This window comes from Mytilus trossulus, chromosome 10 (genome assembly GCF_036588685.1).
Source record: "Mytilus trossulus isolate FHL-02 chromosome 10, PNRI_Mtr1.1.1.hap1, whole genome shotgun sequence".
NCBI lineage: Eukaryota > Metazoa > Mollusca > Bivalvia > Mytilida > Mytilidae > Mytilus > Mytilus trossulus.
The window spans coordinates 19,662,271-19,677,082 of NC_086382.1; positions in this window are offsets into that span (position 1 = coordinate 19,662,271).

Here is a 14,812-nt window from a genome sequence, read left to right on the forward strand (position 1 = left end):
AGTTGTATTCCTAGCAAGAGTATAGTCTTTGGTGTTAATGGTGTATGTTTTCTTTATGACGTCATCGTAAACTGGACGCGTCTGACCTGGACGAAAAGTTCTATTTGCTTTGTGGTCAAGCTGAAAATTGAAAAAAAATATAGATAAGGGTGAAGTTAAGAGTGATTTTTAAAGGTAATTCAAATAAATTATTCCAAAAATGATATGTCTTTTTATTCCGTAAATAATAAGAAAAAAAATAAATAAAAAGTTTTGTTACAACATTTCAAAAGATCGTGGCAGAATTAATGATTCTTTGAAATTTGTATTTCTGTCACAAAACCCAATTTGCATATTTTTTGGAGCTCTTCAAAATTCGAACGAATGCTGCAGATCCAAACCACAATTTACATATCCACCCTTCCTGTGTCAAAATTATACAATAAAAATACAACTTTCTATGTCTTCAATTCGTAAGTATTGTTTTAACTTTGTCCTAATTTGTTCATTTTATCAAATCCGTTGAAATGTCACACTCGCCGTTTTCTGACGTTTTGGCTTATTTGTTAAGGTTCTTATGAAAAGTAATAGGCAGTTGCAGTCTTTTCGACGATATGAAATTTTATTCAAACGTTAAAACTTTTTTTTTAAGTGTATGAAAAAACATTGTGTCGAAGTTTTAAGAGAAAATATTGAAGAAAAATAAACGCGATCTTTTTGTTTTTGTCTAGTCAATATGTCACAAAACGACGTTTTTTTCATTTTTGATACAAGTATGACAAGTCATATTATACAGTATTTGAAGGCGGAAATTTTGAAATTATAATAGCACAACACATACTATATAACATTAAAATCTTCTGTTCAGGGATTTTTTTTAACACTTTTTCGATCACAAAGTCATGTCGGAAGTATTAACGACACAGTCAGCGACTACTTTTGTCTAGTCATAATGGCACACCATGCTTTTTTACTTGTTTTGACGTTACGTTCTGTAAAACTTGACATGTAGTGCCTAACGTCAAAAATTGCGGAAGCCTTTACGTGCCATGCTAATTAACTTCTTTCAATTTGATATAACGAATTATGAATTTGATATAACAGATAATGAATTTGATATAACAAATTATCAATTCGATATAACAAATTATCAATTTGATATAACAAATTCTCTAATTCTATGGAAATTTATCCCTTTCCGAACCCATTGTATAAACAAATTTAATCAACGTGTGGTTGCTGGTGATCTCAAAAGATCATTGGATGATTTTAAGGGTCATGACCTTTTTAGCTAACTGGATGAATCAAAATTTGACAACAGGTGTTAATGAAATTGACAACTTCGTGCAATGTGAAAGGCACTCGAAGGGGGTTTTCAGTTACCAAAAAAAGAAAATGTCTTTTTAATCATTAGAGAAACAGATTCTTACATAGTTTCTCGTGGATTATCGGATTTATCCAATCTCGATAGTTAAATAATAAATTTTAAAGTCCTCGCCGAGGCGGCTCGGACTTTAAAATTGATAATTTAACTATCTCGATTGGATAAATCCGATAATCCACTGGTAGCAATGTAAGAATCTATATTTATCAATTTGGTATAACAAATTATCAATTTGATATAACAAATTATCAATTTGATATAACAAATTATAAATTAGAAATAACAAATTGTCAATTTGATATAACAAATTGTCAATTTCTCTACCAATATTATGATTTAATTATAATAATGAGATTGGTTGAAACATTGCGTAACCCAAATTGGTGCATTTTTTGTGTATTGATTCATTGTTTATCTGACGTCAAGCGACAAATATGTCATTGAATGCTTATTCAAAACTTTCTTAACAGGTTTAATTTTTCTGAAACCCTCTCCCTTCCCTTTTATCTATTAAGTGAGGCAGTTTTGGGGACTAGTTTGAATGTTCTCTATTCAGTACATTGGACCTGGTGTCTTAGAACGAACGATTATAATAGAAAAAGGATCAATTTATATTGCACAATTTCAAATCAGAAAGAAATGCATAATCGACATGGAAAATGAATGTTTATAGGAAGAAAAGGATTACAACTACCATGCATCAAAGGTGGGGTGTGGGTGTGTGTGTGTGTGTGGGGGGGGGGGGTACAATCTATACGTCTCCTAGATTCGCCACTTATCTTATAAAGTGTATACCGAATTAAAATATAGTAAGAATTAAGAAAACAGGAACACCCGAGAAATCGGATTATGTGAGTTTGATTATGTTTATTATAAACATTCTCATTGATATTTTTAAACAAGCGACACTAAGTGATTCGAATTCATAGCGTTTTGAACTATTTGTAAAAAGCTGCATATGTCAAAAGTAAGAAGGTTTAGCTGTAACATATACAAGTATGGGACACAGATCTAACGAATCTGTTTTCCTATTTGCCATATGTCCATTGCCCTTGACCTGATTTCTATATTATTTTTCCTTCGGCCACAGACCTTCATCATAAATTGAATTGCGACCATTTAAGCATTTGTGACATGTCAGTGCGTACACTTAAATATAAATAACATGTCTTACTGTTTTTATCGGGAAAAAAACCGCCAGTAAAGTTGTTTGCTATGTCCGATCCGGTTCGTGAAAATTGAAATTTTCAGTTGTTACACATTTTTTTTTTAAATTCAAGAACGTTGTAATTTTGTTTGGAATTCTTCATTGTTTTTAACTCACTTGACCCAACAGGGAAAAAAATATAGAAATGAAGTTAGTGACAATAGACAACTTTCGAGTTCTATGCGTTTTCGTCAAAAACTCTGGTTTTAGTCATCATTTGTGCGTTTAGGGGCGTCGTCACCTCCATTCCAATGTTGAGCGAGTGGTTGGAAAACTATAATTCTATATATAATGTACTATGTTTGCATTTTAACCCGTCAGGGTTTCATGTTTATTTGCAATAAGGTTATATTGCACGTATGATTCGGCAAATGGAATTCTCAGAATTGACAATCAGCATTGCTGTCATTAGGGAATTGTCATTAAGTACCTACAGAACAACCATTATTTCTAGTTTATCCTGCACAATGACTTCTCACCGATTAAAATTACACAAAAGATATTTGGCACACATATGAAAAATGTGTTATTGATATGATAAGAGTAAACATTTCGTGAAAGTAAAACGAAATAAATTTTCTTTTGTTCAAAATGTGGTATTTCAGTAAAAAAATAGCCTTACTAAAATCATGAAATACTTTTACTTAAATTGTATAAATCTTTTCAGCTTTCGTTATATTATAAATTTAATTTTTAAGCTACATGATAAGTATCATTTGAACAAATAACACAGAAAGCAATAATTTTATTTTTCGTGTTGAAGATGATTTGTATGATGAGGTATCTGTGCACTGTGTCTAAACCACACCGGCAAATTTTGTTCGGACTCGATGGTATCTAATATCCTTCACAATGACGGAACAGTAATAGACAGAAGAAAGCTAGGTTTCTCCTTATTTTCTGATTTTTTTTTATGATATCGAAGAATATATATAAATATACAACTATTTTCTATTGTGATATGCAATATTTTCTACAACCGTTCTTTATTAACTCAATTCAATTCAATTCAAATATTTATTGTCATATAAACTCTGAACAATAAGTTTGTGACAAATAATATAAACATACATAAAATACATTTAACAAAAAAACCCATGAAAACCAAAAAAGCAAAAAAGCAAAACAATCTTTCTATATGATATATAAATTATATATTTTATAAATAAATCAAGAGTCCCCTGTCCTCAGTTCTAATGCCTGTTTAAAATAGGACCCTAAGCTTTCTACTTGATGGACAAAGAAGATATTTAACTTTTTCATTTTCTTGCCAGGACATAAAATCTGGCATATATTTAATTACATTTGCTATAAAGTTATGTCTTAGTTTAGCATTTTTTTGCAGTATAGAATAAAATGGGCTTCATCCTCCATTGTATTACAGGATGCATGTGCATAGTCTTTTTTTTTTCTGGGTATTTTTAAATGTTTTCCTTTTTCTATCATTAAATTATGAATGCTAATTCTCATTTTTGTTATGTTACTTCTCTTTTGTTCAAATATATTTGTGTAGAAATTTAAGAATTGATGTTTTAAGATTTTTTTTAACAATTTTGAGTAATTTTTCTCTGGTTTCCCTCAAGAATGGATACGTCCATGTTTACCTCTTTCAAAATATTTTTAACATATGTAAACCAGGTATAGCAACCTGAATTATCTAAACTTTTAGAAAGTAAAAAGGATTCGTATAATAATGGACTAATTTCAGAATTTAGTAATCTTGATAAGTAAAGTATACTTTGAGTTTTTATATGCATCTCTAATGGGTATCTCCCTAGCTCTGTTCTCAAAGCTATGTTTGATGAAAATTGTCTTGTTCCAAGGATATATTTACAGAAAGACAAATGTAATTTTTCTAAACTTGATTTATCAATATTTGTTTTGGAAATATTTGCACGTTTTTCTGCTCTAAATTTTGAGACATAAGTATCCATATAAGTAATTTCTTTATTATAAGTGGCTATTGGTTTAACTATAGAATCAAAAAGACTGTAAGCTACTTTAGCTGGCAGATTTTTTAAGGAACCAGTATAAGTTTTAATGGCAAACATCACTTTCCTTACTTTATTTACAAGCTCTTCAGAGCTATGCAATAAGTTTCCATTTGATTTCACAAGAATTCCAAGAAATGAATACTCAGAGACATTTGACATATTTTCATTTTTATATTTTGTAAAAGATGTCTCCACTTTTTTTATTATTTTGCTGCAGAATCATTGTTTTAGTTTTATTAATATTTAAAGTCAATTGCCATTTTTCACAATATTTATCTAAGTTGTTCATAATATTTTATAGGCCTTCTTTACTTTCAGATAATATTAAAAGGTCATCAGCAAATTGTAAAGATCCTACTTTAGTATCAATTAGTTCTAATGGACAGCTATTTTCATTTGAAAACTCTGCATCTAAATCATTCATAAATAAATTAAATAAAGTAGGACTCAATGAATCCCCTATACAGTTTATAAAGTAAAGCTTTTCTCCAGACAGAATCAAAAGCCTTTTTTAAATCTACAAAGCAGGCATATATTTTATTTTTATTTTTGTGCAAGTATTTGTTAATTAAAGACTTAAGCACAGATATACTATCAGAGGTTCTGTTATTTTTTCTAAAGCCAAATTGAGTATTACTTATAGTATTTTCCATTAGTTTAATCAATCTTTCATTTAACACAGCATTAAACAACTTTGGTAAGCAATTTATCAGAGATATTGCCCTGTAATTATTAGGATAAGTTTTTACTCCTGATTTATGCAATAAAATTAAGTATGAGTATTTCCATTTTGATGGGTAAATATTACTCAATTTATTTCACTTGACTGGGCGGAGTTTAACCGGTTCGCTCATAATAAACCAGTCCATCTATAGATAGGTGTATTAGGATAAACTCATCAATGAAGTGTCCAGTAATTCTTTTGTAAATTCCTTTGATGACACTGATAGGTGATTAGAAATCAGTTATAATTATAACGGCAATCATCCTTATCACACACATCTTCAAATAGACTGTCCTTATGCAAATTAAAACCTAGCTCCGCCCGATCAGTTGAAATAACATTGGTAATACCTGTATTCAAAATAAGGTTAAACAATTTAACAATACCTTTGGTAGATACATTTTTACTAAATTTTGGCCCAGGCGCTTTTTCTTTTTTTTCAGCTTACTAATAACATTTTTTTATTTCAGAGTATTTTATTGGAGCATCTGTTTCTCTATTAGATATTATGTTCTTTTCAATATTAACAAGTTTTTTTTCTATTTCCTCTTTCCATTTTATATCTACAAATGTGGGTTTTCCTTGGTCCTGGATATGCTTCGTAATTATTTCTTCATCTCTTAAAATTTCCGGCACTTCATTACCAGTAATTTTTTTTTCATTCCTTTAAGTATTTCCCAATAATCTTTAGGTTTCTTATCAAAATTATCCGTTAATATTTTCTCTCTGTATTGTGTTTTTTTTTAATTTTACCATTTTTTTAAAACTTTTTGACAATTCAAAATATTTCTGTTTAAGTTGATTATTTGGACATTTTTTAAGTTTATTTCCAACCCTGTTTATTTTCTTTTTTGTCTCATATACACAATTGTCTGACCCCACCTGTCTATATTTTTTTATCTTACTTTTAATTCTTTTTGTAATTTTACAAGTCATATCAGAGATATTTTTAAAAATGTAAGTTAAATTTTCAGTTGCACCATCAACCCCTTTTTGATTTTCCTGATACTCATTTAATTCAAACTTCATTATATCATTTTTATATGCTCTTATATAAGAGCTTTAAGTAGCAAGTTATGTGAGTTTTCAGTCCATTTATATCTTTCCATTTTTTTCTATATGACTTTTAAGGTCAAAAATTTGTTTTATATTACAATTTAATGTTAACTGAATCTGTACATGATCTGACAAGTAAGTAAAATCATCCGTTTTAAAGTATTTCACTGAGGACAGGAGACTTTCACTTATTAATGCATAATCTACAGCACTGTATCCATTTATTGACATATAAGTATAGTATCCTAGGCTCTCCCCTATAATTCTGCTATTTAATATTCGTAACCTTGAGGCAATACATAGTTCAAATAAGGATTTACCTTGTACATGTGTTACATTATCTTGATTGTTTCTAGAAATTTCAGTGTCAACTTCATACTAATTTGGTATTAGATTTTTAGCATCAAAATTATTTATTTGACAAGAATCTCCTGTAATGAAATCAGGACATTTACCAGTCCTTGCATTCATGTCCCCCATTAAAAATATTTTTCCTTGTCTTGCAAATGTACTGATCTCATTTTCTAAAAAGCTATAATCATTTTCAAAATAGTTTGAATTTATAGGGGAAATGTATAATGCACATAAATATAAATCTTCTTTGAAACCAAAGAATTCCTTTTCAAGTTTTAGCCATAATCTATTTTGTGATCGTGTACCATTAATATTGGTTATTCCCTTTGCTATTTCTTTTTTGTAATAGACAATAATTCCTCCACTATGTCGACGTGCTTTGTTTTTCTTTTTGCGTATTTTTGAGAAAGTATTATAATTTGATATTGTATAATCTTTACATTCCCCTTTCCAGGTTGCAAGTAATATATTTATGTCACTTTGAATGTTATCTATAAAAAAATCATCTTGAATGTTGTCCCCAAGGCCACGCACATTCCAACAGAAATAGTTAAATAGCGTTTATAATCATGTATTCCCATGATCAAATTACTTTTTTTTTTTGTAAAATACATCAATAAATGGTCTGAAAATAAACATTATTAGTTTCATTGTTATAGTTTTCATTTGAGTTTTTCTACTGCCAATTATTGACTTAAGAAGTTGACTTTGTTTTATCTTTAAAATATAAAACAATTCATTGTCATATACATGATATATTCATATTTGAAAACATTTACCATACATTTGTACATATAAGAAATATCAAGCAATAAACAATAGGTAATCTTTTACACAATATCTGAGGACCAAGAAAGATAACTCAAAATTTTTGAATAAGCAAGAAAAAAATGTTTGTTTTCTTTTTCTTTTCTATTTTCTGTTTTAAATTTATTTCTTTACGCTTACACTCTAAATATATTGATTAAACATGTTGAATTCCAACTGTAATATGATTGTTTATGAATTACTTTTTTAATATATATTAAATATGGTAAATCTGTCATTGCCTTGTATGATTTATGGTAAACAATTAACATATAAAATAACACTTTTAAGTTTCTCTTTTGTCAGTTTAATCGCAGTTATCTAATTTTACCAACATTCTTATTTTTAACTGTTCCCAGGTATATTATATGTTTACACATTATAATTTCTATCATCTTTTTTTAAATACATCTACTTGATAATATGACAAAAACTTAATTTCTTACAAATATTCTTAGGCTTATCTATTTTGCCTAGTTTGACGCGTTAATCAAAAATCAAAGATTTAAAAATATCAACAAAAAGATCTTTATTTCTTATTACTTAATAATGTCCACCTCTCATTCCACTTAACATGTATTAAAACATTTTGTACATGTTGTCCCTATCATTGGTCATGTGCATGTGACTAGTATTTGTATTATCTGTATATCTGTTATTTGTATTATCTGTATATCTGTTGTTTGTACTATCTGTGTATCTATTGTTTTTATTCTCTGTATATCTATTATAAGAGTTATGATTGTCCTGTCTATAACCCGGATATCCATTTGTACCTCTTTTATTGTACCCACTTCTATTCTGGTCATAATTTGATCTCACTGAATAGCCATTGTTGAAGGACTTTGGATAATTTTTATTATATCTAATTGATAACAGTGGGTTTATAATTTCCGTAACACATCTGACATAAGGCTTTACACCTTTAAAATTTGGATGAATACCATCATGGAAATCTGAATGAATCATATTTTCAAATTGTACATAGTGCAACCCAGTATCAACACAATAGTCTCTAAGTAAAATATTTTATAGACCATTTTTTTCATTATATGCATCAGCTTTGTTTCGGTCACCAAGATAATATCTTGGTAAAAGTTCCCCGATCACAACTGTAGATTCTGGTAGAGTAGATTTAAGTTCAGCAACAAGTAATTCAACCTCTTGCAGTACATCATCTGGTGTTTTTTGTTCCAAATCATTTGATCCTATTTGTAGCAAAACATTTTAGGCATGTACTGTTCCCAATTTCACAAATTGTGTTGCTCCCTCTACAGTTTTATCTCTCAAAGTAGTGATTTTTACTTGTTTATTCTTGTACATTTTTTTACCATCAAGGTCTTTCACAATTGATGATCCTATGACCCATAAATCCACTTTTTGCATGTTTGTGGTTTTGGATTTTTCAATATTATTTCCAGACTCTTGTTCTATCATACTTTGTGTAATGTTATCAGACTGTGTAACAGTTTGTGTACATCTTAAACGGAGAATTAAGTAAAAATGCACGTCAAAATGACGAATTGTGTGAACCTTGCCTCTAAATTGTTATATATCAAAATTTGCGTAATTAAAAGTAGGAATTGAATATGCCTTAAAATCAATACTTTTATTTATTTTGTTACTCGAATGATCCCTAATAACACTGATTTTGAGCGTGTAGACATATGATCAGTATTGCTTTGAAGTTATTCTTGTAATTCTTATTAAAATAAAAGTTGTACTCCTAGCAAGAGCAGTCTTTGGTGTTAATGGTGTATGTTTTCTTTATGACGTCATCGTAAACTGGACGCGTCTGACCAGGACGAAAAGTTCACTTCGCTTTGTGGTCAAGCCGAAAATTGAAAAAAAATATAGATAAGGGTGAAGTTAAGAGTTTTTTTTAAAGGTAATTCAAATAAATTATTCCAAAAATGATATGTCTTTTTATTCCGTATAAAATAAGAAAAAAATAAATAAAAAGTTTTGTTACAACATTTCAAAAGATCGTGGCAGAATTAAAGATTCTTTGAAATTTGTATTTCCGTCACAAAACCAAAATCTCGCATATTTTTTGGAGCTCTTCAAAATTCGAACGAATGCTGCAGATCCAAACCACAATTTACATATCCACCCTTCCTGTGTCAAAATTATACAATAAATATACAACTTTCTATGTCTTCAATTCGTAAGTATTGTTTTAATTTTGTCCTAAATTGTTCATTCTATCAAATCCGTTGAAATGTCACACTCGCTGTTTTCTGACGATTTGGCTTATTTGTTAAGTTTCTTATGAAAAGTAATAGGCAGTTGCAGTCTTTTCGACGATATGAAATTTTGTTCAAACGTGAAAACTTTTTTTTAAGTGTATGAAAAAACATTGTGTCGAAGTTTTAAGAGAAAATATTGAAGAAAAAATAAACGCGATCTTTTTGTTTTTGTCTAGTTAATATGTAACAAAACGACGTTTTTTTCATTTTTGATACAAGTATGCCAAGTCATATTGTACAGTATTGGAGGGCGGAAATTTTGAAATTATAACAGCACAACAAATACTATATAACATTGAAATCTACTGTTCAGGGTTTTTTTTTAACCCTTTTTCGATTACAAAGTCATGTCGGAAGTATTAACGACACAGTCAGCGACTACTTTTGTCTAGTCATAATGTCACACCATGCTTTTTTACTTGTTTTGACGTTACATTCTGTAAAACTTGACATGTAGAACGTTGAAAATTGCGGCAGCCTTTACGTGCCATGCTAATTAACTTCTTTCAATTTGATATAACGAATTATGAACTTGATATAACAGAAAATGAATTTGCTAAAACAAATTATCAATTCGATATAACAAATTATCAATTCGATATAACAAATTATCAATTTGATATAACAAATTATCAATTTGCTATAACACATTATCAATTTGATATAACAAATTATTAATAAGAAATAACAAATTGTCAATTTCTCTACCAATAGTATGATTTAATTATAATAATGAGATTGGTTGAAACATTGCGTAACCCAAATTGGTGCATTTTTTGTGTATTGATTCATTGTTTATCTGACGTCCAGCGACAAATATGTCATTGAATGCTTATTCAAAACTTTCTTAACAGGTTTAATGTTTCTGAAACCCTCTCCCTCCCCTTTTATCTATTATTTGAGGCAGTTTGGGGGACTAGTTTGAATGTTCTCTATTCAGTACATTGGACCTGGTGTCTTAGAACGAACGATTATAATAGAAAAAGGATCAATTTATATTGCACAATTTCAAATCAGAAAGAAATGCATAATCGACATGGAAAATGAATGTTTATAGGAAGAAAAGGATTACAACTACCATGCATCAAAGGTGGGGTGTGGGTGGGGGGTACAATCTTTACGTCTTCTAGATTCGCCACTTATCTTATAAAGTGTATACCGAATTAAAATATAGTAAGAATTAAGAAAAAAGGAACACCCGAGAAATCGGATTATGTGTGTTTGATTATGTTTATTATAAACATTCTCATTGATATTTTTAAACAAGCGACACTAAGTGATTCGAATTCATAGCGTTTTGAACTATTTGTAAAAAGCTGCATATGTCAAAAGTAAGAAGGTTTGGCTGTAACATATACAAGTATGGGACACAGATCTAACGAATCTGTTTTCCTATTTGCCATATGTCCATTGCCCTTGACCTGATTTCAATATTATTTTCCTTTGGCCACAGACCTTCATCATAAATTGAATTGCGACCATTTAAGCATTTGTGACATGTCAGTGCGTACACTTAAATATAAATAATATGTCTTATTTTTTTTATCGGAAAAAAAAACGCCAGTAAAATTGTTTTGCTATGCCCGATCCGGCTCGTGAAATTTGAAATTTTCAGTTGTTACACATTTTTTTTTTTTAAATTCAAGAACGGTGTAATTTTGTTTGGAATTCTAGATTGTTTGTAGCTCACTTGACCCAACAGGAAAAATTGTTTTTTTCATCACTTGGCACCGGTCGACCGTCGTTCATTATCTTTCAATACAATTTTTTACATAAATGTTCACATCTAATATTACTAGGCTGCCTTTAATCATATGTCTTTTTTAATTATAATTAGGGTATCTAGTTTTAAAGTTTACTGGGACCCGCTTGTCAACCAAGATGGCCTTCATGGCTAAGAAATAAACAAAGGTGGGCATGCAAGTGCATGATGTCAATTATTTAAAAACAGCCGTAGACATTGACAATTCGAAAGGGCCAGATGATTATCTTCAAAATGTTGAGCTCTACCATTTGTCCATTTACTATAAAATTCTCACATTAGTTCTTAAAGGAGTTATTGCATTGCCCTTAAATGACGAATTTGAAGTTCCGTTTATCAATTTCTATCTATTAATTTCAAACATATGTATAAAAGTCATATAGCAAAAATGACTTAGGAAGTCAAGAAGACATACAAATAAATCGACTTGGCCGATATCCTAATAAAACTTATTCACCTTTAATTAAGAGGTCTTTTTTCCATATCATTTAAGAGATAACTGTATTGTATTTTAAGCTCCGACGGCATCAATTGGGGATTAGCGTTAGCGGAGACAGTAAACGGGTATTTGCGAACATCAAATCCCAAATTGATGCCGTTGGAGCTTAAAATACAATATTGTTATCTCCATTCTCATGAAACTGACAGAAAACAACGTTAAAACATGTATTTAAAATATGTCATATGCCGTCTGCGCTTGCGCGTACGTCCCATATCATCAATTGTCAATTGATGCCATGTAAGAAAGTGACGTTATCCAATCAAAATGAACGTTACAAACGTTGTTGCATTAGAATGCGTATTTACAGCCCGACACAATTTTGACAGGACTTATTATTGTATAAATCCGTCCGTTCGTCTGTTCTTCATTCCATCCGTCCGTTCCTCCATCTATCAGTCATTTTGTCCGTCCGTCCGTCTATCTATCCGTCTATCCTTCTGTCCAGAGTAAACATGTCGCACCGTAACTTGAGAACAGCTTATCTAGTTGTCATGAAACTTAACATAGTTATTTCTTGAAATGGTCATACGATCTGTAAACCTTTTAGTGAAAATCAAATTAAATCTTTTTGAGTTACAGAACTTTGTAAAACAGGAGTGTGGTTTTTTTAACATGTCGCGCCATATTTTAAAAACGATTTATCATAATTGCATCAAACTTTACACACTTCTTAGTAATATAAATCTTTACTTCTGTATACTTTTTGGTGAGGTTTTAAATTTTGTTTATTAAGCGCTATTTAGTGGGTTTTTTTGTGAGAAAAAAAATGGGGGTTCACATATTGCGATGTATCTCAAAACCTTTTTAAAAAATATAATAATGTTCATGTTAAAAAAAAATAGATATCAGTGTTTGCTATTGAGTATATATATTCCATTTAAAATTAGTTTGAAGATCAGTGAAATAACGGATTATACGCCTTTCATTAGGAAAATGTGTTGTACTATAATTACCTATGTAGATAAATGTTAACACGCCAAGTTTACTTTATAATAAATATATATTTAAATTCTTTCGAAAGACAATGATTAGATCCGTGTAAACGTTGCTTTTCATAAATTGTTGGTTTTAAAAAAATATAAAAAAACCCGATGATATGTATAGACGAAACCGGGTGATTGTGTAGAAACAACAATGACGAAAAATAAAGGCAACAGTAGTATACCGCTGTTCAAAACTCATAAATCCATGGACTAAAAACAAAATCGGGGTAACGAACTAAAACCGAGGGAAACGCATTAAATATAAGAGGAGAACAACGACACAACACCGAAACGCAACACACACAGAAACGGACCAAGCAACAGAAAAAACACCACGAGAATAACAAATATAACATCAAAACCAAATACATGAATTTGGGATAGACAAGTACCGTGCCACGTCTTATCTCAATATCTCAAAAATAAGAGAAAACACAAACGACTCAACTTTAAAATGCAGCACACACAGAAACGAACAATATTATAACAATGGCCATCTTCCTGACTTGGTACAGGACACTTTTAAAGGGGAATAAAAGTGGTGGGTTGAACCTGGTTTTATGGCATGCCAAACCTCGCACTTTAATGGCAAAGTTAAATATAACTTATATACCGGTGTATTTTAATTTGACATGACCCATCTCTTTCGTTCCATACACAGAAATACAAGTATTTAGATGCTCATAATTACAAGTTTTGCAATCTCCGTATCAGTATCTATCTTCCCATACATTTCTTTCCGTACAATGTGAACAATTTAACGAGAAATTAAACAATTTCGAGGCAAGGTTCACTCAATTCGTCATTTTGGCATGCATTTTTACTTAGTTCTTCGTTAATATAGAACGGTTGTAGAAAATGTTGCATACCACAATAGAAAATAGTTGTATATGTATATATTTTCAATCATCATTGAAAAATAAGAAAATAAGGAGAAACCTAGCTTTCTTCTGTCTATAAATGTTCCGTCATTATGCCGGATGTTAGATACCATCGAGTCCGAACAAATTTTGCCGGTGTTGTGGGTACCCTAAGAAACAACAAAATTTTGAAAAACGTGACCACGGGAGCATACTACATTCATGATTAAAAAATGTAATGATTTTCCAATCGTTTGCATATAAATACAGCCGTGTGTTATTCGTTAACTTAAATTCGTTTACTAGACATCTTTTTCGATACTGGGCACCCTACTTATATCATATGAAGACAGTACTTAAACGGTCTTACACGGACATTTTTTATGAATAGAATCACTCGTGCATGATTAGTGAGTTCATGGGGCACTTTCAATTGCAAATAGATTTGAACTTTTTGTTTCACCAACATATTTCTTCTTTTTCTTATTAAAATATTTACGTTGGCATCAATTACTGTATTTTTTCTCCAAACAATTCCAATATATTAATACTACTCATATTAGCACACTTAGGGATTTGACCATTTAACTTAAGAGGGGTTATGTTGTTTTTTTTTCCTCGGACCCCCAATTTTATAAGAAAAAAATATAAAGTGGTCAAGCAGATGTCAAAATAATGTTCTGATTCCTGATTTCCAAATACCGTATATAACACTTCTATTTTAGAAAAAAGTATTTGGGTGATAGCATTGAATAACTAATTGACTTTCTTATTCAGAAAAAAATGCCCCCCCCCCTTTTTTGAAGCTAAATGGTCGGTCCGTAAATGTGTTTTAGAAATACCCATACCATTTAGTCGGCTATACAAGACCATGACAAAAAATTACGAAACCGTTCAATATAGGAAACTAACGGCCTGAATAAACAGGCATAGCTGCCACTAGGGTCCTAG